The sequence below is a fragment of the Gallus gallus genome, chromosome 6 (assembly GCF_016699485.2).
Source record: "Gallus gallus isolate bGalGal1 chromosome 6, bGalGal1.mat.broiler.GRCg7b, whole genome shotgun sequence".
Classification (NCBI taxonomy): Eukaryota; Metazoa; Chordata; class Aves; order Galliformes; family Phasianidae; genus Gallus; species Gallus gallus.
In genome coordinates this window covers 2,230,958-2,258,803 of record NC_052537.1, presented here as the reverse complement: position 1 = coordinate 2,258,803, position 27,846 = coordinate 2,230,958, and the positions used below count along the sequence as shown (strand labels likewise).

At 42.5% G+C, this 27,846-nt stretch overlaps 1 long non-coding RNA gene across 1 annotated transcript; it reads right to left on the bottom strand.

Moving 5' to 3' along the window:
- On the bottom strand, positions 1 to 27,805 carry LOC101749596. Its single transcript, XR_001467007.4, has 7 exons — positions 26,628 to 27,805; positions 22,603 to 22,793; positions 20,625 to 20,906; positions 16,664 to 16,891; positions 16,339 to 16,536; positions 14,805 to 15,027; positions 1 to 1,538 (listed from the first exon to the last, which is right to left on the bottom strand). It is a non-coding gene; the product is annotated as an uncharacterized LOC101749596 (long non-coding RNA).
- Positions 27,806 to 27,846: the final 41 nt, after the last annotated feature.

Below are 27,846 nucleotides of genomic sequence, written 5' to 3'. Positions count from 1 at the left end.
GTTGTGTTGAGGGACATGGTTTAGTGAGAACCATTGGTGATGGGCAAATGGTTGGACTGGATGATCCTGTGGGTCTTTTCCAACCTTAGCGATTCTGTGATTCTACCTATGACCTCCTCATTTGCTCCTGCAGGGCTCCTGCCATTGCTGCTCTATTTCTTACTCATAGGCATGCACCCTACTGAGCACAAAGGAAGTTATGCATGAAAGTCAAGAACCAGTAGCAGGAGCCCTTCCAATGCTCCAGCCCAAGGGATACCTCCAAGCAGATCCTTTAAGAGGACAAAGTTGGTTCCCTCAATGTCTACGGTGTTTCAATCCTACTTACTGCTTTGCATCTTCCATGTGACATCCCAAAATTAACCATCTCACAGCTGCTGCACTTCAGGTCACCCTAGTCTTCACATCCCCAGCCAGCCCTTCCTCAATACAGAGTACAAGCTCCAGCAGCACTTCTCTCCTCACTGGCTTCTCCATCACCTGTGTCAGAAATTCTGTCTCCTGCAGAAGCCTCTTGGAATGAGGTATACCTGGCAGTATTGCTTTACCAACAACTGGCAGGGTGGTTCGAGTCTACTGTGAAAACTAATGCCCGCAGCCCTGAGGCTACTGTCAGCTGTGTGCTGGAGATCTTAACTTCCTCATCTTTAACCAACACATCCAGTGATGTTACCCACATTCACTGCCTCTTGAGCCTCACACGCCAGCGCTCCCTGAGTTCCTCATTCATCCCTAGGCATAGCTCAATACATTCCTGTTCCCTCAATGGAAGAGCAACTCCGCTGCCTCACCTGTCCATCTCTCTGGAAAAGAACAGGCCATCCACAACAGCATTCCAGTCATGCAAGCTGTCCCACCCCATCTCCATGATGGGATGGAGATCACGCTCTTAAAATTACAAATGAGGGAGGGTGGTGAAATACATAGCCTGCTTGCTTCCACCGCTGGAAGCAGGAGAGCCCAAAACACCTGCAAAACCCTTCCGGGGGGCCAAGGCCACCCCCAGGGTGGCACTCGGTCTCAGCAGTTCGGCAGCACCGACCACCTCTAAAAAGCCATGTTGGAGCTGGGCAGCAGCCTTACACGAGCCTCAAGAAGAGACTTAACCTAGTGACCCTCAAACACTCACTGCTTCCACCATCTCAGCAGTTCAGACTGATGAAAGGGTCCACTGCAGCCTTCGCTCGGCCTGCAATAGGAGAAAACTGGTTTCAGCAGCACTGAGCCTGGCGGGATACGGCCCTGTCCCGCTTGCTCCCAACGATGAGTGGGAGGAACTGAAGACCCCGCTATAAGGCCCCGGGCTGCGCTAGGACCGTGGAACCGAGCTGCAGCCCCCTCCGAAAACACCACGGCGGCGCTACGACGGCTCCGAGAAGCCGGGGGAGCCCGGCAGGAGCCTCCCAACGGCCCCGAACGGAGCGCGGTGAGAGCCCAGCGGCCTCCCGCTGCGGGCGGATGGCTCCGAGCGCTCGCCGCCTTCACGGTCCCATTGCTACCGGAACGGCTCACCAGTTTGGGTTTATCCTCACCGCAGCCTGAAACAAAACACAATACACAGAGAACATTACATAGAATACAAGACCCGCACTTAAGAAGCAGCACCCAGCGGCACCAGAACCGGACGAAGGATCGCAGCCCGCTCCGCCTCCCAAGGGCAATGAACTGCAGCAGCTCTCTCATAGCTCCTGGGGGTCTCCCCCGGAGCTTAAAAGACTTTGGGGCTGTCTCTGCTCTGCTTTCCCTCTCCCCTCGTCCAAAAAGAGGAGAGGAGAGGAGAAGAGAGGAGAAGAGAGGAGAGGAGAGGAGAGGAGAGGAGAGGAGAGGAGAGGAGAGGAGAGGAGAGGAGAGGAGAGGAGAGGAGAGGTAAACCGTCAAAATTCTGCCGAAAAACCCCACTAACCCAGCCCTCTTCTCACAACCTATAAATCAAGTGCAATATCTTTGTGTTATACAGCTTCCATCATGCCCACAATCATGTTACTGGAGCCTGGGCTCAGCATAATATTCACCCAGGTCTTATCCTCCACTGTGCTGGAAAACACCCGCACCCTTAAATTCAGGAACAATTTTATCCGGAGAGAAATGAGTAGCTATTAGAAATGTCACAGTTCCCTGCCTGCTTTTAGCTGACAGCGGTGTGCCTGTTCTGGGGGGCATGACATAGCCGTTCTCCTTACAGCAGGTAGGAGCCAAAGGTAGATCTCTGTTGGTGTGGTGGGGGAACCGTGGCGCACGGAGTGGTTGTGAGGTCAACTTTGGTCTTTCTGAAATCTCTCTTTGTTTTGGGGGGAATGTATTTCCACTTCAGCATCAGCTAATTAACCCTTAATGAGCTTATTGGCTATTACGGGTTCCTAGTTCTCATTTATCTCCTGCTTTATTGGTTTTATTGCCCACTGTTGGTTTTGCTGGTGCTGTAGTTTTCAGGCTCCCTCCCTGACTTCAGAGTTCCCGTTGTGCCAAGCAGACCCCCAGGTATACAGGCATAAGCTGCGGAGGCGAAGCCATTAGAAAGGCAAGACGAAGGAAAGCACTTCTGTTTTTTAAGGTATTTTCTGTCTCTTAGTTTTACCCGAGGTGATAAATGAAATCTAGGGCAGGGAAGGGAGATGAACCTTAACCTTCCATTCAAGTGCATTTAACCATAAAACTGTCATTTGTCGCAGCATACATGATGAATGCACAAAAACACCCACTCTCCACATTGCTCCTTGTGGAGGATTTTACAGTTATGACACCATGCAAGGATCAACTGGCATGATTTAGCTCACTGAGCCCCACAGAGAGCTGCCCTCAAGGCCAAGATGCCTCTTCTGAGACCGTGCAGAACTGCACTGGCTTGTGGCTGGGAGTGCCATGGGGGGGAGGATGCCAGGGCAGGGAGACAGCTAATGGCTTCCTGGCAGGTTGTGGAATGCTGCTCCCAGGCAGTCTTTCTTGGCAGTGTACATAGTCAGTGCTGGCCACAGAAATTGAACCGCATGCAATATTAAAACAATACAACAACAACTAAACAAAAACAAACAAACAAACAAACAAAAACCCGCTGTCTGAAGAAGGAGCTGTGCCAGAAAGCTGTGTGGGATGGGCTGGGTGTGACTCATGCCAAATGTCTTAGCATACTTCGACCTGCAAGGGACCTGCAGGGGGAACCTACATTGTGCTATTCATGTAACCTCTGTCCTTCTTGCTTCCCCAGTGCTAACATGAGGCTCTGAGCTTCCTAGAGGCTGAGCACAAATTTCCATTAACTTCAGTGTGTCACTACCTGAGTTCCTAGTGCAGATGACTGCTTGTATGCCAGGTATGATGTTTAACTGGAGGGTGCCCTGCAGCAGGCTCCTTCTAGCATCCTGCCCATCCTGTGCCATCCAGTCTGGGCTGCATCCCTGCTGCTTGCGCTTATGCTGCAGTGAGGGGGGAGCTCAGCACCTCCCTGCGCTCACTGAGGCCTTGCCTGGTGTCTGGGGCACTAACAGAAGCTGTAGGGGAGCTAGATCTTGAGCCAGCAACTCTCAGAGGGTTTACTTTAACTTGGAGGCTCTCATCCTGATGGGGGATTTCGACCACCTGCATATCTGCTGGGAGAACAACAGCAAATGATTCAGGAGACTGGAGAGAAATCAACTTTTTAGAAGGGCAGAGAGTGACAGGACCAAGGGGGAATGGGGTAAACTAGCAGAGGGAGGATTTAGATGAGATGTCGGGGGAAGTTTTTCACAGAGAGGGTGGTGAGTTGCTGGAACAGGTTGCCCAGAGAGTTTGTGGGTGTTCCGTCTGTGTGTTTGAGGCAAGGTTGGATAGGGCCCTGGGCAGGCTGATATAGTACTTGACCTACTGACTGGCAGTGCCTGCGGCAGGGGGTTGGAACTTATGATCCTTGAGGTCCCTTCCAACCCAAGCCATTCTATGATTCACGGATGCAGGCACAGTTACCCCAAAGGGCTGGAGGTGGTCGAGGTCCCTGTGGCTGAGTGATGCATTGTATGCATTGCTAATACCTCTGCAGTACTAAGAATAAAGGTGGTAATCAACTCTGTTTTCTGAAGAGCATAGACAGCAATCAAGAGCTCTAAGTAGGAGTAATTAAAGAAGCAAATATCCAGGCTGCAATTACAATTGGTGCAGCGTGGTCATTTTGGCTTTACTTGCGTCAGTTTAGCTTTAGTGACCTATTTCTCATATTTTCAATGACATTTTCTTTCAGATGCATCAATTTAACACCGTACCATTTCATATTGTTTGGTATCCAAAGGTTTTTGCATTATTCTATTCTAACTTCCAAATTATTCAGTACTGTAAAGGAAATAGCTTCCATCCAATGCAACCTTGGGCTGAAATCAAAGGCATGTAATCTGTCCTCAACTTTATTAAAAAACATAAGGCATCAGCCTTTATGTAGCTCAAATGCCTCTCCTTACATGGTGACGTACCGTGTCTGATACCTCCGAATAAACTCAATATGAATTCCTATTCAGTGCACTCAGCATATTGAATATTATTTAATTTTCCCCATGCTGTGTGATTGAATGCTCTGGTCATGGAAATGGAATAGTCGCAGCCTTGCGCTGCTTTGCTCTGCTGTCTTGTTTTGTTTTCCCTTGCCACGTCTGAGGATTAAGCACTTGCTGTCTCCATACCGTGGCCAAGAAGAGTTTGGTACTTCTGTCCTGCCCTTGAGAAAAAAAAGTGATTTCATGTAATTAGGATAGAGGTTAGCGTTCAGGTTAGCGAGGGAAATAGTGTTTTCTGTTCAAGCACAAAGCTCTTATTTCTCAAGCAAATTCGAGCGTCAGCTTCTCTGCAGAGAATCTCCAACCATGTACATCTGTTTGTAATATCTGTGGCTGGACGTATTGTTTTCAGCAGCTACAGCTGGCCTAGAGGAACACAGAACATAAGGGTATCAACATCAGCATCTCGTTCGGGCACCGTCATCAGAAAGTTGCTCCGTATGACATATAGACAGAACTTCTGCATTCTCTGTCACTTATTGTACAGATTAAAGGAAAGATAAACTGTCCAATCATCATTATATGCTCAAAGCCACAGATGGAAAGATCAGTGCGTATCAGTGCTGTAAGTCTCTAGGAAATGTGCAGAGGAAACAAATGACCCACGGTGAAAATGTGTAATACTTTGCAAAATTGGTACCTGGGAGCCATGTGGCTAAACTAGCAGTAAAAATGACCTTTTCTTTTCAGCATGAAATTAGTTTTCTCCTGAAGTATAGAAAAGCGATTTTTAGGCTGTTTTACCACCTGCTCCTCGTCCCTGGGATCTGTGTATTCGCTTCTGATTTATGAGGGAAAGCAGGGGGAAATCAGGTGAATTTTAAATGGCATCTATCAAGATCATAATGATTTGGTCTTTTCTTCCAGGCTATTTTTTAATCCCATTTTTATGCAATAGCCGAACTGTACCCGCTTGCAAACTGCTTGCAGAGATTTTTCTGTTACATCTCACCCGATGTTTTATTGCTGCTCCCCTGTCAAGAACTTCTTTTGCTAAAGAGTAAAAATGAGCTATTGGATATGCAGCGAGGATAACCGGCAGATAATCTGACTGCGGGTCAGATCAGCTGTTGCTGTCTTCCTTATTTAGGCTAATAACTCGTATGTATGGCTAGATACGTGCATGTGAGTGTATTTAATGCTCCCGGAGAATGTCAGCCTGACTCCCCTGTCATCAGACACACCGCGTGGTGGTGGGATAATTTTCCTACTGCTTTTCAATATGTGAAACAGAGCAACCGAAAGATATGCCAGACGAGTTATAAGGCCATTCTAAAAACAGGTATATATATTTTTGTCAAGCTAAAAAAATGCCATCAGTAAAATGGGTGAATATTCTCATCCTCATGGGAAGCCACGAGACGGGGTACGTGTGTGATCTGCCCTCAAAGCTTGTATCAGATGTGTAAATAACTCACAAGATCTGGCTTCTGCTAGTCTGAAGAGAGACAGACAGTATCATTATACAGGACAAATGACGTGCTTGTTAATGTTCCTCACCTGTATTGCTAGCTCCTTTTTAAGTTAACCCTGGTAAAAGTACGCTGTGCTGTACTTCATACTACAGCATACTGAAGTGTATTAGAGGAGACTACAGTGTAAGGATTGTGGAGTGAATGCACTGCAGGTGGGCTCCAATTTCAGTTTCTGTATCTTCTCAAAGATGCCTGTATTTCCTTCTATGGTACCTTCTTGGTGATGGAAAACAAATGTGGATCTATGTGTACTGTGATCTTATTTTCCTCCTATGGCTGAGAAATTGCATGCTAAGGTTGTAAAGGCTGTCCTTACTCTTTCTGGACTCCATTATCTACTGCTGCCAGTTAAGACGGATAAAAATTGAGATGAAAATGCAATAGAAATCAATCAAGAAGTCTGTTCCCATAGGAGCAATGAAGTCAGCTGAAGTAAAATGATATTTTAGGGAAATTTGGATAATTAATATCAGCATTGAACATTTACCAGTGTTCTTTGGAGATAAAATGAGGTGCAGCTTCTTTACAGAAAACTTTGAGGATTTTTTTTTTTTAATTCATTGAGAATTCCACTGAAATATTTTCTTTTCTCTAAGATTTTTTATTTCCTGTTTCTTCAAAAAAAAAAAGACACTTTTTTTTTGTTCCATCCTTTTGAGAAAAAGTTTTTCTCTATTTCCAACTCAAGTTGTATTGTATCATTCTTTAGGACTTGTGAATACAGATGCTGAATGAATTTGAAGACCAGAGTCTATATAAAACGTTAGCTTTAAATGCAGCCTCACTGACAGTGAAACAACAATATGATAGCAAAGTGTGTTTTTCCAAAGCTTCGTTTTTCTCAGTAATGCTGTTTTTTGTGTTTCTCATTAAAAACATCCTGATGGCTAAAAATTACTTTCCCAGTCAGGGGGTCATGAACTTGACAGAGCAGGAATGAAGAGTTCCTGCTCTGAAGATGTTTCTGTAGGTACTAACAGTGCATCACATCTCTGGGCTATTTTGTGATAGAAGTCTGCCTTTGAAGCTGCTCATTGAAAGTTCCATGGAACTCCAAACTAAATGTTGGCTTTATGTGAAACTGTAAAAGAGTTCTGTTTTTAAGGGCTTCTGTTTTGACTTTTCATCTTTCCATACCAGGAGGATGTCAACTGCATGACAGAAACAGGAGTCTGGGATGGAGAAACAGGTAAAATGTACGGATTACTTTTTTGGAGAATATTGCCTTTTGTGCTACCCCTTGTTATCTTCCAGGAATCTTAACATAGACAAAGCACTTCAGAGACTCCTTTTGCTAGTAATTATATCACGGACTTTCTTCCAACCAGCAGTGCTCGGTGTCTGACGTTAACAGCCGTAAAATCATCCAAGCCTGAAAACTCATCTTGGAACAATTTTAGAATTCTATCTTTGACTCTTTAAATAAATAATAGCAGTCTGCCATCTTTTCACTTTTTTAATATATGTGAGGCTTAAATATAAATGCTATTCTTTCAGGCTCCATCAAATAAATGTATGATATTTTCCATATATATCTAATACTGAAATTATTATGGAGATTAACCTTCATGCCGTTTCTCATACACATTTGAGTTTGATTTTTTTTTCTTTAATTATTGCAGTGAGAGGTACTTTACTTGAAAAATGGCTAAAAAACAGAATGTTAAATTGCGTTCAATAAGAATAAATTCTACTTAGTCTGCTTTTGTAGACAGGTAAGAGTCGGGATGAATTCTTGGTGTGGGTAGGGGGCTTATCAAGATGGGATTTATTAGCCAAGAACCGTGGATTTTGACCTCATAGTTCTGTGTTACCATATTTGATCAGAGAAATGAGCTGTTACTTCTTCATGAGAGCTAAGTGTGGAGAAGCTTCAGGATTAATAAAACATACCCATCTATTTCATGGGTGTGTAGTTTCTGAATATAGTCCTTGAGGAAAAATAAGTCTATATGCTAAAATGGGGCACTTTGGCTTTTCACAGTTACAGCACAATCTTTTCACAAGCGGTTGGGTTCACTCTTTGCACAGACCCAGTTCTTGGAAGAGTGGGCTTCACACAGTGCTCGTGCAGAGCCCCGGTCCCACATATACATGGTCCTTCTGGGTTCCTGTGCGTGCTTTCCTGCATACCACCACTGTGGTCCTGCAAAAAGGGCTGCCCACACCACCGATGCCCTCTGTTTGACCGATCCAGCTTCCTCGAGTTGACACGGCAGTGAACTAAATAAGACCACAGTACCATAGATCCATTTCAGGACCTGAATCAAATCTAATTTAGTTTTTTATCGATCTGTATTGGGTATAGTTATCTTAGAAAGTCAGAGCCCCACCTTGGAAATAAAGCCCTCATCCCTCATGGCTTTTTCATCTTTGCTTCTACTTCTTTATCACCATTTATCTTTATCAGTTTCTATGGTGTTATAGCCAGAACACTGCACAACTGAGGAATGCATCCAGCATGTGATGAAGGAGTGAATCTGATCACACAGGGATGAATATATACAGGTACTTACAAAATGATTTCTTCACTCTCAGCTTTTCTCACTTTTGATGTAATATTTTCACTGATACTCTTTTTAATCTCATATTTTAGTCTTTGGAAATATTGTGTTTTCATTAATATTTTGAATATAACCATTCTTCTATTACATATTACTGTGCATAAGATGTGTACTATATCAGTGCAGTGTTTTTTGTGTGGCTGCTTTTTTTGTTTGTTTGTTTAATTTGGACTATATTGAATATTGAAATATTTGTCAGTTTGATGAATAATATCACACAAAGAAAGTTGCAGTTATGCAAAGGATATTTCTGTGCTCTGCCCTGTTTTCATTCACATTACATTGTGCTTTAATGGGTAAGGAGTGCAACCTGAGATTTCTAACTAACTGTGTTCAGTTTTGGGCCCCTCACGACAAGACACTGAAGGCTTGCAGCACGTCCAGAGAAGAGCAGTGAAACTGTGAGGGGTCTGAGGAGCGACTGAGGGAACTGGGATTTTTCAGTCTGGAGAGGAGGCTTTGGGGAGACCTTATCACTCTCTACAACTACCTGAAAGGAGGAGGCTGTGGTGAGGTGGAGGTTGGCCTCTTCCCCAGGATAACAGTGACAGAACAAGAGGTAACAGCCTTAAGTTGTGCTAGGGGAGGCTCAGGTTGCCTATTAGGAAAATTTCTTTTCAGAATGAGTGGTGATGCATTGGCACAAGAAACGTGGAGATGTGGCACTGAGGGACACGGTTAGTGGGCATGGTGGGGATGGGCTGATGGTTGGACTAGAAGATATCAGAGTTCTTTTCCATCCTTAATGATGCTATGATTATTGGGCATGTTATCCAGTTCTTGCCACGTAGTCAGCGACCTGTTTTCTTTCTCTCTAAAGAAAGAAAGAAGTACTTCCTTCAAAACAGGGAGAAAGAACAGCTAGGGATTTATGAATGTGTAACTGCAGAGAGAGAAAAGACTCGGTATTTTGCATAATATGGGCAATTATTCTCAGGCACATTTTCTTGAATAAAAAGAATAATACCAGATGAATTTATTTGAGGGTGATGCCTGTATGTGTTTTCATTAGGGGCTAACTTCAGCTTCACAGTATGTACCTGTGCAAGGAATAAATAATAACTCCTTTTATCTTTTGTGAAGGCTGTCTGAGTTAGGGTTCAGGCAAGTCACTGTGTCTTCTAAAGTGGCACGTGCTGGTGTCCTGCTGAGGGTCTGGTAGGATGTCTGCCTTAGGATGGCTATTTTTTCCTACAGAGGTGGTTTTTGTTTTTTTAAATGGAGTAACATTTCTCCATCTTTTCAGATCTTGCATTATTCACAAGCAATGCCTGCAGCAGTGCAGGGAGAAGTATGACCAGAGTGTCCCTTTAAACCAGGTCGTTCATTGAACGTATCTGCACTTTATCCTGATAACGTCAGGATAAAGAAACACAGCTTAGCAGAAAAATGTGCCTGGTAATTTTCAATAGAAATCAAGTCGAACAGAATTGAAATAATTAAATTTTTGAGTATCTGGAAATCAGATGCCTAGTGTTTTTCTATTAATAGATCTATCAGACTTTAAAACATTCAGATTAGGCACCAGCACTAATTGATAGCTGCATGCTAAAAGAGGAAGAATTTATTGCAGCTCCTCAGCTAGAGCCATTAGCATTCTTTTGCAGAAAGAGGAAGTTTTATTTTTAAGAACATGCTGCTGGAGGAAGGTGGGGTATGTATAGGATGGCAGGGCTGGTTCTGTATGGGGCTGACAGCAAACTGGATGCTTAGGGATTAGGACTTAGGTAGAAACAGGAGATGGTGTAGTGTTTTAGACAGCGAACAGCAAAGTTAAGTGACAGGGTAAGTGCTCAGGCACAGTGCTGAGGCTAACACGGAAGACATTCACAGCAGTCAGAGCAAAGCAACATCTCTGCAGTAGCACGCAGTGCCAGATTGCAAGCAGGCATGCAGTGATGCAGCAACCACGCCAGGCACAGTGCAGCCATGCCATTCACATCCGCTCCTGCTCCTTGCACCTGGAGCTTCTCAGCAGTAACCAGGGGTCCCAAGGGCCAAACAACAGCAGTGTCACGCACACCTGCTAGCAGCATCTCTCAATAATATCCTCTCTTTGCTGCAGTTGGGAGGAAAGAAGAAAGGATTCAAATATTGGATGTATTCATGCGTTCTCCTCCTGGGATGGCAATATGTTTAGAGAAAGTCAGCAGATGATTATATTTACACACTGGAAAGGCTTTTTGATACTAACTAGTCATGGTAGTATGAAGTAAAGGCTTTGTTTTTACAGGCAGTTTAAAGTGAAAGGTAAATATTTAATACTTCGAATATTTTATTTCTAATTGTGTAACTCAATTTGATGTTTTGACTACCATTATATAGTGGCTAACAAAACCAAACATGAAAACATGTACTGAAATCAGAATGAGTTGCTGCCTGTATCCACCAAGGTGATAGCTGCCATAAATGCTGTGATGTTGTAAAGGTATTCTTATTTTAGGGAAGACAAATTCTGAGAGCTTCAGCAGAAGCTGAAGGCTTGTCTTGTGTTGATATCTGCCTGTTGGATGGCACTGAAAGAAATAACAGAAGAAACCAATCCTTTTATTCATAAAGGATCCAAGAAGTTGAGAGCTAATGACTTGCTCAGCCGTCCTTAAGGGACATTTTCTGTTGATCTCAACGAGCTGGTGCCTTCATGACTTAGGAGGATACCACTGTAAAAAATGAATTCCTGGACTCACTTGCTTTGCCTGCCCTGAAAGTAACGGCATGGCTGGTTTCTCTCCCAGTCTCCATAGTCCACAGCTTGCTCTCAGCCAAAGAGAAGCCTGGCTTCCCTTAGATTACTGCTGCGTCCTGGACTTAGGTTTAGAACTTAAAAAATTACAGCCTATGTGCATCATGCTGCTGGTGCCATTACGGTAGGCTAATTGCCAGCATGCAGATTACTGATAGCTGACGCACACATCAGGTAAGTGGGGCTCCACTGTAGCGTGGTCTGTGGATGAGTCAATGTGGGAGAAATCAGGTTAGTAAAAGCTCTGAATATGTATTTTCTGAGGGGAACAAAAAAAGTAATTTCTGGCCTCTTATCATTGCCTCACAGTCATTGAGAGAGAAAGAAATCATAAAAATGACACATGACCTAAAAATAAGATGGCTTTTATTTTATATTTGGACAGGAAGAATAGTTTGTTCTGTGGCAATTTTTCTTTTCATTTTTCTTATCTTTAAACAAGGTGGCATTTAAAGTAGACATCCACTGTGCTGGAAAAAAAAAAAAAAAGCAAAGAAATGTACTGCAAATTATTGCTGGGGAGGTGGATAATGGGAAAGCAAGAGAAAGGCAAGGGACAGAAGAAAAAAGGGAAAGTGAGGGCACTGAAATACATTTGTGTGGGTTGGTTTTCAAAGTCTGTGGCAGGGAGAGAGGTAGTCAAATGTCTTCACAGTTAAACACATAAATATAGAAGAGCTGCTGTGTTAAAGGGGAATAGCCATGAGCTGTCCTTGAAGTAGTGGTAGGTAGACATAGCTGAGAGTAATGCTTGCCAACTGTGACCATGTAAATCATGGGCAGATGATATTTTTGGTACTACAGTTCAAAGTAAATGCCCCAAGGTTAAATATATATAGATATATATATGACACAAATATTGTTGTGTTTTTTTAAGTTATCTTTACAACATTAATCCTGCTCCTTACAAAGACTTTTTACAGCGGTCTCAAACATTAGGAAAATACATAAAATAGAAAAAAACATCCATGCATTTCATGCTTTGAAGTTTGATAGTTGGGAATGTTGTCAGGTAGAGTAGGTCAGGTAGAGAAGGGTAGGAAGGAAGGGAGGGAGAAAGGAAGGAAAGGCTCTAGACTGACCAGTACACGTACTTGTCTGTGATTTTTCACTGAGTCAATTAGTGTGTTAGAGTAAGAAAGTGAGTGAAGAGTGAATCCATAATGGATAATTCAAAGGCTTAAATGCTGTATCAAAACACACCTGGTTGTAATTAACTGTACAGTTTCATTTGTCCAAATATCTATTACTTGCAACTAAATGAATATCATTGTAGTTAACTGACGTTTATATAATCATTGCAAGCAAGAGACAAGATTTAGGTTATTTGCAAGGAAAAGCAAATTTCCAGCAATGGCCTGAAATTAAAAAGGGGTGGGGGAGGAGGGAGGTATTACTGCAAATTACCTCCAGTTTGGACTCCACAGGAGAAGTAGTGATGATGCGTGGAGCTGTTGGTTATTTGCCAGTGCTAAACCAATGTTGAAGGCAATCTGTTTTTGTCTGGAAGTATTACCTACAAGTCCTGCTGCACAAGACTTCTCCAAAAGAACAAATTCTCCTTGAACTGTGATCTGAATAATGTTTTTAAACGCTACTACTTTCACCTCTTACCTCTCCATCTTATGATCTGTTACTCCAGTACGTGTTAACAGTTGCTTAGTTGTGTGTTTGTCAGGTACAAAGATTTCATCAGAATTTGAGAGAGAAACCTCTTACTTGGAAATCGCTTTTTACTAAGTAGTTCCTTGCTAGGAAAGTCTGACTTCCCACAGAAGCGCCACAGACCACAACTAACGTTGCAGAAATACCAGTTGTACTGAAAATTCAGTCCTCTCTTTCCTATGACAGAAGCCTGCGTGAGCTGCCACCCATAGCAGACGAACTTTTTGCTTGAAGTACTTTAAGGTGACCTTTCAACCCAATACATTTTATAGCAGCACTCAGCCAACTCAGTGCAAATACCACGTTATTCATTAATTGTTGTCTGATCTACAAATAACCTTTTGATTATATTATTGAAAATAATTTGACATAGATGAAACTTAACTGTGAGGTCAGCTGAGCAGACTGCTGTAATGATGAGGAAAAGTAGGAATACTTACAATTATAAGTTGTAGTGATCAGCAGCTAGGCTGATACTACATTTTTTCTTAAATGTTATTTAGACTCCTGCTAACGTGTTTACAGGTTATCTTGACATAAGGCACCATATGGCAGTAGACGAGTTGGTGCTAACAAGAGCACACATGAGACAACTGTGTCTCTGGTTACCCCTTTCTCAGTCACCCCGGAAGCACTCTAAGTTGAGGCTTTTGCCTGGAGACAGCTGAAGTTTGTTGTAGACTTTCCAGGTGTTTGGGTGGCCATCTGGAACATGAATAATTTAATAAACACAAGAGCTATTCTAAGGCTGTGTCTTTTAGAAGGATGTATCACCAGGATGAATCATAGGATCACAGAGCAGCCAGGCTGCACCATCATGCGCCTTTGCTTCCCTTCCATTTCCTCTCATAGTCTTATGCCTCTTGCTTATCAGCTGTGCCCTACACATTAGTTCAGGATCATGCTAAGTGCACAGCCTACTTTTATCCTATTCATAGCCCTCCAAGTGCTTTATCCAGGTATTGCATACATTTAACTGAGATATTCCACACACCAGACTGAGAAAAAAAGACCTCTACGGACTCTGCTGTTGCCATGACTTGAAAGCATCATTTAATAATAGTATTGATGCACTAGGAAGCATATGTTTGTACATATCCAACACACACTTTATTTCATCTTTTTCAAGGAAATTACAGTGCAAAAGGGAACTAAATTCATATCCAGCGCCTCACCTTTGGAATGATTACCTTCTGCTCAATAACCAGTTCTGGAGAGGAAGCCATTGCTCATCTCAAACAAACAAGGCTCAGTTGTTTAAATGTGGGACCAAATCCTCTTTCTAATTCCAGAACTTTGATTTCCTGCTCTTCTGTTTGTTCTACTCAGAGGAATTCCACATTTCTTTCAGTGAATATCTGACCTCAACCTATAACAGCACCAAAGTGAGGTCATTCTTGCCAAGTCTCACAGAGTATAAAAACTTCCAGCAGAGCAGCTCTATCAGGCTGCACCAGGGAGCCATGCAGTCTGCTATGGCAAAGTACAGAACAAGTACACAGGGTATACTTTGGTATACTCTCCCCTCCTCTGGCCATTTTCAGGTCAAAGGACTTCTCACATGGAAATGTACCAAAGATCTCCCTTCTGTTAGTCAAGGCTCATCTCTGATACGTACAAAGTTCTTGCATACACAGTGCCCTTTGACACTACTATGAATGCATGCAAACCATTTAGAATAAAACTTGATATTCAAATGCAAATAATAATAATAAAAAAAAAAAAGGAAGCAAGGAGAATGGAAAGTGTATTTGAAATCTCTAAGCCAGGCAGGTCTCATTAAACTTACTTAGAAAAAAGATGAGATGAAATAAGGAAAGGTTTGTATCCTTCTGCTTACCTTGTCTTCTGTAGGGCACTTCTCTATCCCAGCTGGGATGAGAAGACAGCTGCTGTTAGATATGGCAGCACATCCATGGCATCGGTCAGTGACAGCCACCACAGCTCTGGCAGCCCAGGGGCTGTGCTGAGAGAAGGCATCAGAGTCTGCATAGCTGGGGCTACAGCGGCCTTAGAGAGGGCACCGGGATGGCAATGTCCTCCATAGTTGGTGCTGAGGGACCCTGCAAAACAGAGCATCATCATATCAACAAATGGGCTACACAGACCTTGAAATTACATCGCTATACGTTGCCAGTCCATTTCCATGGTTCAACTCTGTCCTGATGACCCAAGTCTTTGGGTCGTCGTATTGGAGTTACTTAAGTGCCTTGCAGATCTAGGCCTGTCCCAGGGGTTTGAGGACCTGTACTCTGCAACCACTGCTCAAAGCTTGAGGATGTGTCAGTAACTTCCAGACTTGGACCCCCTATTATACGTTCCTGCTAGAAACAATTCCTATGAATATTTTATAACCCTTTTAAAATGTATTCATTTTGCACAAATATCTTTTGTATTTCATGTCCATGAATATTTATGCTGCTGGATTTTACTGTGCAAAATCTGCATGGAAAGGTATTCTCAATCCACTGTCTGGCATGCTCAAGTTCGCACACTCCCTGTCAGAAAGGAGTGCCTTTTGGGATCAGCTGCTGTGGCTCCACACATTATTATGCAACAATAATATTTTATAATTCAATGATACATGATATTTTATAGGTTGTATGTAATACATCTTGCTTTATATTGCGTACTTCTTTATAGTATGTATGTGATATATACAATATACTATGTATGAGGGCTGTTCTGAAAGCAGTACCGCTTCTTTTATTATGCTGGTCAGCGACATCAGAGGCAGGTGTTGGTGGTATGGCAGTAGAGGTTGAACCTTCCCACCAATTTCTGTTACACGTTGCTGCTGTGTGACCGATGTAGCAGAGGGGCAATCCAACACAATGCTGTCTGACATAGAAGTGCATATGAAGCAAAGGCGTGGCATTTAATTCCTCAAGTAAAGGAGAACTGATTAACAAAATGGCATTCTGGTACTTTTCTCTTAATCTGTATTCTATTTTAGCTGCATTAACGTTCTGGTTGCCATTCAACTCTCTAGTACAGAAAGCACAGAAGTAGAGCAAAGGTTTTTACAACTGCAGGTCCCCTTTCCTCCATGATCACAGGTAATACAGCCTCCAACTGGGAGACAGATGTTCAAATGTCTCCTGACTGCTGTTGCTTAGTACAAAGCACTCATTATCACATTGCCAGACACACTGGAGCCAAGTTACGGTTTTCAGTGTTCATCTCAGTCTGCATGAAGCGGTGACTGAGCTGTAATAAGTATTTTTTTAATCTGAATCCTTAGCAAAATTTGTAGGGTTTGCTATTTTCTAACTTGCATAATTAATAATAGACTTAATAAAAGGAGCCTCTCTCTGCAGGGGTCACCATCAGGTCTGTGTGTAAGACATGGTTCTCCTGGCTTCAACACCAACCTTGGTTGCCACTGCAAACATGTGCTGAGCCCACCGAGGCCTCTGACACAGGAAGGACCTGGGCGCTGGGTGCCCGCGGTGCTGCTCAGCTCAGCTCCCGCTGAGAGGTCGGGAGGGACAGGACAACTTCAGTCTCAAGCTAATGACACACAAAAGGTCGAGGATGTGATGATGGCAGGAGCTCCAAAGCTGCATCTCCTAAACAGAACAGCAAAATGAAACTAATACTTCTTAGTGAAGTTAATACTGCTATAACCTTGTCATATAGTGCTTCAAGAAACAGGCCTCAGGGTTTCCCGCCTCTGCAATAGATGCCAGAAAGTACCTCTTTGCATTCAGCGGGGCCAGGATCAGACTCTTCCCATGTAATTTCAGGTCATAAACTGACTGACTGACATAGTGTTCTCATAAAAGAAGGCTGATCATATGGTTCGGTTGTCCATTTCAGTCTCACAACGTCGCACTTCGGCTGTGTGATTAGAAGCAGCATCTTCCTGTCTTGTAGGGGATATTTCTCTGCAAATGAGCTGTTACATATATCTAACTCCATAGTCTACAAAAAGAAAATAAATGCAAGTAATGGGGGACAAAAAGATAAAAATCAAGAAAGTAAGGGTCATTAAAGGCTCATTTATATAACATGGTGATGCATGTCAGCAAAGTTGCACATAGTTTGAATCAAAACTCTTAAAAAAGTGACAGCCACACACAGCGTGGCCAAGATTCTGACCATCCTTTTCATTTCCACAGCTTTTACACAGAGCAAATGTTGTGAAAAATCAGTGCTGAACAGAAGCTTTCAAATTAGGGCAAGTATTCCTGAAATGACATGCTGCCTCTTTGCATGAAAGCAACTCTAGGGTTAGAGCACCTGCTGAGGAACACCGGTGGGTAAAAATAAACTTCCTGTTCTACAGGCTTGCAGACTTTTAGCTGTTCATTCCAGAGAAGGTTTAATTTTTTGGTTGTTTTCCTTTTTGCGGAGCATGCATTACTGTCAGTTGCAATACTAACGGACATCAACATAAACATCATCTCCAGGGCTGTTCAATGAAACTATCTAAGGCTGATTGTCTTGAAATTAGCTTGACTCATATCTGAAAATTGCCAGTGATTAGCTGATTATGGTTTGAATTGAACTCAGATTGCTACAGAAAGCTACAAAAGTCAGCCTCGGATATATTCTAGTAAATGATGCCTCAGCTGCTGCCAGCACTTGCATTAAGGATGAAGGTCTATTACCGCATCACATTGATGGCAGTCACTTTAAAATACATATTCTGCCTGGGGAGAATCTCTCTCCTGGGGAGAATGCTGTCTTCTTACTTTTTAACCTGCTCACTAGGTGAAAAAATAAAATAAATTTGGGACATCACTAACACCAGAGCAGATTAAATCCCTCCCTATGAGGGGAACCTGCTGCCCCTTTGTAAATACAATTACTATAATTAGAGGAGAGGCTCAATCCCGGTGTTTTACTGAGAGTCATCTCTCCTACACCGGTACTATGTGACATTTAAAATAAAATAACCTGAAATAAATCAGACACTAACAATGCTGAGCAACAAACGTCAGTTCTGTTGAAAAAGAACTCATGCATTATTTTGTCTTAATTATGAAGTTATGTGAAAATGGTTGATTAAATCCTGCTGATTTACATGTTCTGATACAAACAACAGAAGGCATTATCATTGGTTTCACTGTCCAGAACTACAGGGAAGACGTGCATTTGACACTTGTAGGGGTCTGTATTTCTACTGGCTGAACTAAGCACTGTTAGCTCTGTTTTTGGCTAAGACTTGTCTTTCTACAAGAAAAAATAGCAGAGCTTTTCTCTGTGTGCCTGTGGCAGCAAGGGCATTCATTCTGGACTTATGCATGGGACCAGAAGAGCTGTGGCCCTTAAAAGGGATGGTCATACTGCATTTTTTGTGTTTTTGTGCTCAAGTCAGGGCAACCCTGGCTCTGAGGCCTTAGCTGGCTCCAACACTCAGCTACAAGTCTCCAAGCAGTGCCCATGCACACCAGTGCAGGGCTGGCCCATACAGTGCTCAGAAAGCAGAGTCGAGATCCCCCAGCGCTTGCATCAACTCCACTTCTGTCAGCACCAATCACGATACCGTAACAACTAACCCAGGATGGCAGCCATTTAGCAAGCTTAAAAATTTAATTTAGAAACAATAGCAGGTCATTTAAATAATTAAATTCAAAAGAACACTCAGGCGACTCCCAACACCGTAATGGTTTCATTGTGTTTGACATCAGCATGTACCTTACCTGCAAGTCTACTTCTAAAAGTGCAAGAGGTGAGTGAGTCAATGCATCCTTGGTGCTCTGATGTGTCCTGATGCCTGATGGGGGCTGGGCCCTGAGCCTTGTGCACACAAATACACCCAAAGTGCTGTGCTGTATCATAGAATCACAGAATCACACAGAATCGCTAAGGTTGGAAAAGACCCACAGGATCATCCAGTCCAACCATTCGCCCTTCACCAATGGTTCTCGCTAAACCACGTCCCTCAACACAACATCCAAACGCTCTTTGAACACCACCAGGCTCGGTGACTCCACCACATCTCTGGGCAGCCCATTCCAGTGCCTGACCACCCTTTCAGAGTAGTATTTCCTAACGTCCAGCCTGAATCTTCCCTGGTGCAGCTTGAAGCCATGTGCAGCTTGAAGCCTTGTGCACTCCTCAAGCTCATCACTCATCACTGCCCTTCAGTTGTGGAGGGTCAGCTTACACCAAACCAAGTGTTTCTACAGAAATATAATATACTTCATTGAAGTTAATTTCTATGTAGGAGAAAAAAATACAAGCTTTGCCTTGGCCTGAGTTCAAGGGGAAAAAAACAAAACAACAACAGCAAAACAAAACAACAACAAAAAACACCAGGATATTGCTGTTATTGTGCTGGTTGCTCATGGAGGTCCATCCCTGGTCCTAGTCCTGAAATGCCTCAGCTGCCTTCAGAAGCACTATCAGCATCTCTGTGAAGGCAGTGGGGTAGCCTCAGGCACCTGCTGCTGACAGGAGCAGAAGGGTTCCATGCTGCTCTGCCACAGTGCCAGGAGCAAGGTGGGCTGCTCTGCCAGCAGCTCCTCTTGGCAAGCCGTATAAAAGAGCCTGGGAAAACACGACTAGGAGCTTGGGGATGCCGGTTGGTATGTGTGCCCATTTTCAACACAGATTCTTATTTTTAGAATCCAAATTAAAATAATTAGCAACCCAAATCTTTTCTGAATTTGAACCTCAAATGGATGATATGAACGCTGTTGATGTCAGCCTGAAAGGACTATATAAATACAAATTGCTTATGTATGTTAACTATTTCTGCGTGCCTAATTACTTGGTTAGATGCCACAGGTAAGCAATGTTTATGAACACATTCTCTTTACCATGAAGTAAAACACAAACACAGCAGACTGACCATGCAGAATTTTCTGTCTCAGGCATTAACGCTTGGATGTGGCTGAGCAGACAAAATGTTAGCTACTGGCAGGTGAGGAGGCAATCTTTTGAGCATTCATTTGGAATATCAGCTCTTAGACCACACGGCAGCATGAAACAGCTGTGGACTGCAGGTGTCCTACCAGCAACTAATGGCAGGTTAAGCTATAAGCTAATGATACACAGAAGAGGAGTCATGCAATGCCAGCAGCAAAGCAGCCTGCTCTGTAGTACCTTCAGACTGCCAACTCCTTGGGTACCAGCCACGCTGCCATGTCCTGCTGACGTACCAGGGTACTGCTAGGAAGAACACAGGGTGTGCAACCCCTGGTCAGCCTCCTGGGATTCACATTTGGCCCCTGAGGGTCGCCCTCAGGTGAGTCCAGTTAGGGATGCCACCCCATTACAGACCCCATCGTGAGGCTGCTGCCTTGGGCACCCTCAGCCCCCTGCAGCATTTGCCTCTCCCACAGAGGCATTCTGCAGGGTGGCCATCTAATTGCTATATATGTGGGGTGCTGTTGGGAGAAAATATCACACTGATAGCAGCAAAGGACCAGGCACGAGGCCTGTTGAGACACCTAGGGACCAAGGTAGCAAATTTCAGTCAGGCCAGGAGGCAGATGGTGCCCTCGTTAGCTGGCACAGCAAAGGCCAGCAGTGAGGCACAGCCCTACCCTCCACAGCTAAATTATGTAGCACATCAAAGAGATACTGTACCCTTAATAAAATATTAACTTTGAATATAAGATGCCTCCAGATAAACTTAGTTATATGTAGTAAATATATTTTCAATAGTCAAAACAGTGTTGTTGACAGTACTATTCCTGCTTACCTTGTTTGTACCTGTTTGACTGGGGACGCAGACCTCCAGCATCTCTGCTGTTTATACATTTCTCATCTTGATATACTGCTGCCTGAATTCGTAGGCAGCCTCTCTGGGACCTCACTCTCTTCTCAGATGTCCATCAAGGCATGGCAGATTTCAAGTCAAGTGGAGGCTGCTGGGGAAGCTTACTGACTCAATGCACAGCTGGTATCACAGCTTCTTCCTACGCCCTTGTGGTCCCTTTGCCTTCCGGTACAATTGGATTTTCTACAGCTGGTCAGATGCAGCCTGTAAGTAAGTCAATGGGAAAGTGAGGGAGACAGCCTATTTTCCTGCCACTATCGACAGCTTATCAACTCAGCACCCCGAGCAGCTGCACTGTCCCCAGACATTCAGCAGAGTTACCTTCAGGATTATTTCTGTTCTCATCATCAAACCCCTTTATCCTATCAACCTATTAGCAAGTGGATACTTTGCTTTATGTTCAGTTATGTTCCCAGAGAAAGAACAAGTTATAAAAGTGCCTCTCGGACTAACATCAAATGTATTTCTTGATGAATTGCAGCCTGGTAGACTACATGGAACGTTTTGAAAAGTAAAGTCTATAAAGCTTTTCAATAAAATAATGCTGTAATATACTTTTCTCTCCAAGGATAGCAAATATAATAGAGCAATACCTATAACTGACTGGAACTTGTGTTTGTCAGTTGGTGTTTCTGTTCTTAAGCCTGTTTTGGGGGTTTTTTTTTGGTTTTTTTTTTTTTTCCCAGGGATCTCAAAACCCCACTTTCATAATGAAGGACCATCACCGAGACAAGTTCTTCTCAATCAAACAGCTTCCATTAGCCTCAAGTGTAAAGTGGAACCCACTGAACGTGTGATCCATAAATGATGATCCCTAAATGGTGGCCCTCCTTCTAAACGTAGCTCGCCAAAGTCTGCAGCCCACAGCTAAATAACTAATAGTGAGCAGTTGCCTAACAAACCCGATAGCTCTTGTGCAAGGCCACAGAAATACACCTGAAATCTCTTTTCTCATTGATTGTATTTCCAGATTGGTTGAGAGGGTTTCTGATGAAACATATGGTTTTTGTAGGCACTTGAACTGAAGCTGCATAAACCCAGAAACCGATCAGCTGTTAGTAGGGGCACTGACCAGAGTTGTAGTGCTCCTCTGTGTTCCCAGGGGACGGGATTTGTAAGGTCACCTCTGCCCCTCAGAGAAGCACAGAATGAATCAAGGCAAACTCCAGCCATAACCTTTGCTCCCAGACTTGGCTGCTTTCAGGACTGTGTCCCAAGTTTTAATTGTTTCTTACCAGACAGCATTCACCTTTTCTCAAACATATGGCTGGAGAAATGAATTTCCTGCAGTGAAGAACTTAGCAAATAACTTCAAAAGCGTCACTAAAACTACTGATTTTTAAGGAGGTGGAGTTTCCAAGCAAAGAGAGGCAAGCTGAAACTTCATTTAGGAACCAAGAGCAATAACCATCCGTATGCATAGGAAGCTAAATGTTCTTTTGTAACTCAAAACTTTGTTTTAACAGGTTAAGTCCTTTGAGATTCACATTTGCAAGGTACCCTCAGTCCAGAGGCTCAGCATTCCAGGAGACATTAATAAAAAATAAAATCATGCAAGCACTGAAGAAGTTTGCTCAGCACATTGTAATACAAGGGAAAATTCAATTATATAAATTTGGGTAAACAGCAAGCAAACAATGAAAGAGAAAAGGTCATAATGAAATCAGACAATTTTGCAAATATGGAACAATAACTCCCTTAAGTATGATGTTCTAAAAGCAGTTGCTTTGTGGACCACATTAATGTCATCTAATAGCTTTTTAATTTTTATTCTCCTTGCAGTAAAGTAAAAATTGTAGAAAAATAGAAGTGTGTTTAAAACTCTGTGTGTGTGTGTGTGTTGGTGAAGGGGGAGGGGGAATCATAGATTTTTCTCCTTGAAGTACTGTGCTTCACTTACCATGAGCTAGAGAGCATACACTTCTATCTATAGACCCTCTGTAGAATCACGAGGTTAAGTCACTAGAAGACCCCTTCCTTGAAGTGGTTGAGTTGTGATCCCCCAGAGACTCCAGACAGATGGTTTTTTGCTCAAACACAGAAGCACAGAGTGCCATGGTGTCATCTTTGCAACCTTTGATGTAAAGTGTCCTAGATCAACAAGACAGTTATGGGAGGATTAAGCAAACAACCAGACAAAACCTCCCAAAATGTGACAAGTCATATGCTAAGCCAGGACAAACCAATTAAGAGCTTTTGAAAGCAATTTCAGGTTTTGAACTTTAAAAATCGATAAGATGAGCCAGCAAGGGAAGCTTTAGAGTAGTTCAGCATTATCATTTGTGATGACCAGGAAAAAAAGGAGAGACTGTATAAAAAAGAGGGAGGAGCACTCTGCCAAGGTCTACTTGGAAACAGAAGAGAACAGAAGAAAGAACTTAAAACAGAAGAAAAAACTTACTTATCTACTTGAAATTATTGGCGACAGCTTTCTACTCAGCAGTCTTTCAAATGTTGCTGATGTGTTTCCAGAGCTGCACAGAAATTCTAATCAGATGCAAAGTCACAGCAAACCAAAAAGGGAGAGGATCAGACTGCCCAGAGAGGTGGTGGATGCCCCATCCCTGAAGGTGTTCAAGGCCAGGTTGGATGGGGCCCTGGGCAGCCTGGTCTGGTATTAAATGTGGAGGTTGGTGGCCCTGTCTGTGGTAGGGGGGTTGGAGATTCGTGGTCCTTGAGGTCCCTTTCCAACCTGGGCCATTCTGTGATTCTGTGAAGATCCTTGAAAAGATGAAGCCCTAAAACAGTTGACACCTTTTCTCCCATTTGCCATTTCTTTGCTTCCTCCATAAAAAAATGTTTCCAAAGAAGCAGCTTCTTGGTGAAGTTCAGCTACTGACGGAAACCTCAAGGCAAAAAAAGAGCCAGTACAAACAAATGGGGAAAATTTTCTACTTAATATGTAAGAAGCAGGAATCAGTATTGCTGAGGTAGATAGCAGAGCCTCACAGTAACTCATTAAGGGGGAGGAACATTTTTTTAGCTGTACATCTGCATTTAGGCCATTGTGCTACTGCTTTTTTTTCCTTTTTCTTTTGAGTCTACTATTAAAAAATGATATATAACCTTGCATATGGTGTAGGAAATGGGAAAGAAGAAAGCGGCAGCTGAAATTATCAGCCTGAAGTTTATGGATGCGGATAGGGAACTGACATTAAAGCCTATTACATGGTACAGTACCGTTATTATTTATAATTATTGCTTTTTTGATTGCTGCATTTAATGACGTTAAAGCGCTGCTTTGAAGTTGTAAGAATAATCCCACCAACCAGGGTTTGCTTGTGCTTTCAACGTTTGGCTAAGCACTTACACATAGGGCCTGTGCATATTATGCTCAAGCACGAGACGCAATTAAACTGGTCAATTTAAAATACGAACCACTTCCAGGAACTTATTCATGTTTCAGCTTATGCCTGTGTGTGTTGGAAATACTGAAGGAGGTGTGGCTAAATTCATGTAAAAATGCAGTACCCATTTGCAGTATTGTAAATGTTACATACTAACCGTAATGTACATAAATCTCAGAAACACTGTGATTGCAGTAATGCAGTTCAGAAGGTGATAGAAAGTGGAATGAGAGGAGAAATAGTTCCCAAAAATCCCTAGCTTTTTTTCTTAGTTGGGATACCAGATAGTCTCAGTGAGCACTAAAATACAGCTTTGGAATGTACTTACCCATGACCTTTCTGAGTCCTCCTAAGTTCACTAATTATCCATGCCTGTAACATAGGCTTTGATTGTTTTACTTACTGCTGGAAACACTCAGTCAAAAAAACACCATTTGCAGACTGTTCCCATGCCTTCTTTGGAGGAAAGTCTGGCAATAAAGGCAGTGGGCATGACGCAGAACAAAAGGCTTTGTCAACCGTCCATCGGTCATTCTCAAATCTTATTTTAATATTTCTTTTTGCCTGGCTTGGGAAGTTCTGATGAAGGTTCCACAACAATGGCAACCTCACCTTTGATCTGTTAGAAAGCGGCATGCAGAATAGCACGAAAACGTATGAAGTGTTTATTGCCAGCTAGCTGTACTGTTAGGGGACTCAGCACATTTTGTTAATGTACAGAAACTAAAAGAATGACAGCATTCCTTCCTTATCATATGGCTTACTTTGGAAGGGACCTTAAAGATCATCTATTTCCAACCCCATGCCGTGGTCAGCAACCTGACTCTGCTCTCTGGCAGGCCCACGTTCCCCAAGATCACCAACTCAACCAGGGCATGGTCACCACAGCCCAGACTATCACCAACCTTAACCTATTCAAAGATCTCTTCCGCATTGGTGAGACCAGGTCCACTAATACTTCGCTTCTGTTCGGTCTGTTCAATACCTGAACCAGAAAGTTATTGTCGATGAACTCCAAGAGTCTCCTGAATTGCTTGCAGCTCTGGACACTTATGTTGGAAAATCCCCCACATCTGCTGATTTTTATAAACAGTGAAAGAATAGCTCTGCTGCTTACAGTTGTAAGTCTTCAGACGATGGTGAAAAGAGGAGTGGTTTTCAGGCTTGCTGTTAAGCTTGTCAGTCATCAACCCAATTTAGAGAGCAGCCTTGTGATAATTTGTTCTGTGGCCATCAAAACCACAGCTCTAAAGACCAGAAAGCTCTGGGGGAGGAGCTCATCAAAGTCACAACATTCAGTTGAATTTGAATGTCTTTAGAGTGGATCACTGATGATTACAAATTATTTTGTAGGAACTGATCATTGAAAGAGAACACTTAAAAACCAGTTCATTTTAGAGGTTAAGATGTGACAGGTTGTTTTAATTTGATTGGTGGTCTTCAAAGAGGCAACATTTTAATTTAAGGGTCAGCTTGTTCTGAAAGGCTAACCAATCGTGTAATCTAGATAAGTGTCAATCTAAATAGGATAAAGATGGCCATGCATAATTGAGGTATTCAAAGGCACCTTTGTCAGCTCACTGCAGGATTTCAGGATACTGAAGGAACACTCACTGAAGCAAATAGTTTAAAAGATCTATCATATTAGTATGGGTAGTGAATTCTACTTCATACTAAAATTTTTATATAATCATCCCTATGTGATGAGAATTTGTAAAACAGATTAACAAGGTTTGATTATCTCTACTTGAGAAAACTTGAAATGTTCCATGTTAAATTTGCAAGTTTAATTCTATTAGTTTCTTACATCTCTTTTGCTTCCCATAGTTCCTTCTCTACTAATGTCACTAAATACAGCATAGCAGTTCACGTAGTTCCATCTTTTAACTAAACACCAAGAAAGTTGGCATGCTAGTGAAGAATGTTTTAAAAGTTTTTTTTTTTTTTTTTTTCATTTCATTGTCATTACAAAGTCTTTTTAGGTACTTTGCAAGTAAGTACCTTACTGTAATGTAAATTTCTTTTCCTTGTTATTTTAGTCAGAAAGCAAGAGTTTTCTTGGGAAAAAAAAAAAAAAAAGAGCACAGAATTTACCATCTTGAGCTTCAAAGGTCTAAGAAACAAAAGCTTATTTACCTCTTCACACCAGTGGATCATTGCTGACAAAATCCCCATCATATAAATTTGTCTACTATCATATGAGTTTATGTACTATCTGCCATATATACCCTCTCCATCTGTAAGTAGAATTTGATTCTGTTGACTTATTTTGTACCACTTGCATAGTTTACCATTCTCCCCAATACAAAGTTATCTGAATTTTCAGAGAGGACTCATTAATAAATCCCCAGGAGAGTTTAAAGTGAACTGAGCAAGGACACGTGGGAATCTTATCAGGAGCCTCACACATGTGAAGGAAAGCAGGCGTGAATGCTTTTTACACATCATCAGATCTACTTGGATGCTCATCTCATGTTCTTCAAAAACCTACCTTCAGGGTGCTTAATATGTGAATCTCTTACATCACCTGAAAATTCAGACATCAGTAAAGAGAGAATTCTCATATTTATGTACAGACCTTTTAGGGTTGCACTTCAGTCATTTGCCCAGAAATGAGACATGGACCTCTTGAGTGAATGACGAGCTCGTTCTTCACCATGGTGGAAGAAAAGGCAGGTAGACATATGGAATGGTATACAAAGGTTAACATTTCCAAATGCTGTGAACAAATCTCTCGGCAAGTTAAAAATAATTTCCTTCTTGGCATTCAATAATTGCAGTGGAAGTTATTTTAAGATGACATGCTAAGGTAGGAATCCTGATGTCATTTTTTTCCCCACAAAAATAGATAATTTGAAAAGTGGACGATGAAATAATACGTGACAGCACTGGTTCACCATGGAAAGCAGACTTACACTCCCACACTGGAGTAAAGTTTCAGGGTTGCTCCTTTGAAGAATAGGGCAATTTTGTGAGAAAGCAGAGAAGGGCAACTTGCATTAGGGCTAGATGCTTTATGTGACCGCTAGCCCTCAAATCCACCTCTCTCAAGAGCACAGAGGCAAAAGGAAAGGAGTAATCTTTACAGGAGACATATGACACCTTTTTGCTTAGTTCTAATAAGCTCATTTTTTGAGGCCTAGTAAGAGAAATCAACAGTTAGCCCCCTGAGATGGGTCTCAGTTTTCTTCCATGCAAATGGAGAACCTTCCATTCTTCAATGAGGCAGCAGCACAGAAATAAAACAAGCTTTCCATAAATTAGAATAACATTCTATGGTTACACATAACACTGACAAACGACCCAGGACCAGACAGACTCAAATTGAAGCTAAACACTGCCCACCCCGTCGCTCCCCTCTTTCTCGTAGGCTGGCTCTGTGACTTCAGAAGAGGAACAAGCCATGGTAGGCTTGAAAACTCAAATAGGCCGACTAAATATAGCCCATACGACATATTGACCAGAAGTCTGCCCAAGCCTAATCTTATATGTAACAAATGGATTTGAGTTGTGTGAGCACAATCCAGAAGCCAGATTTGTAGGGAGAGATGGTGGCTCTCACTAGGCCAACTCATACCATTTGAAAGCAGAAAAAAAATGCTTTGTTAAAGAGTACTTCTCCAGATCTGAAAGCACTTTTCCAAGTGAGATGAGGCTGAAACCAGGTTCTGGTTCAGTCAACCACTCTGGCTGTGCTTTGTTCAGCTCCCTACCAATGTTTCCATAGAATCATAGAATGGCTTGGGTTGGAAGGGACCTCAAGGATCATCAAGCTCCAACTCCCCTGCTGCAAGCAG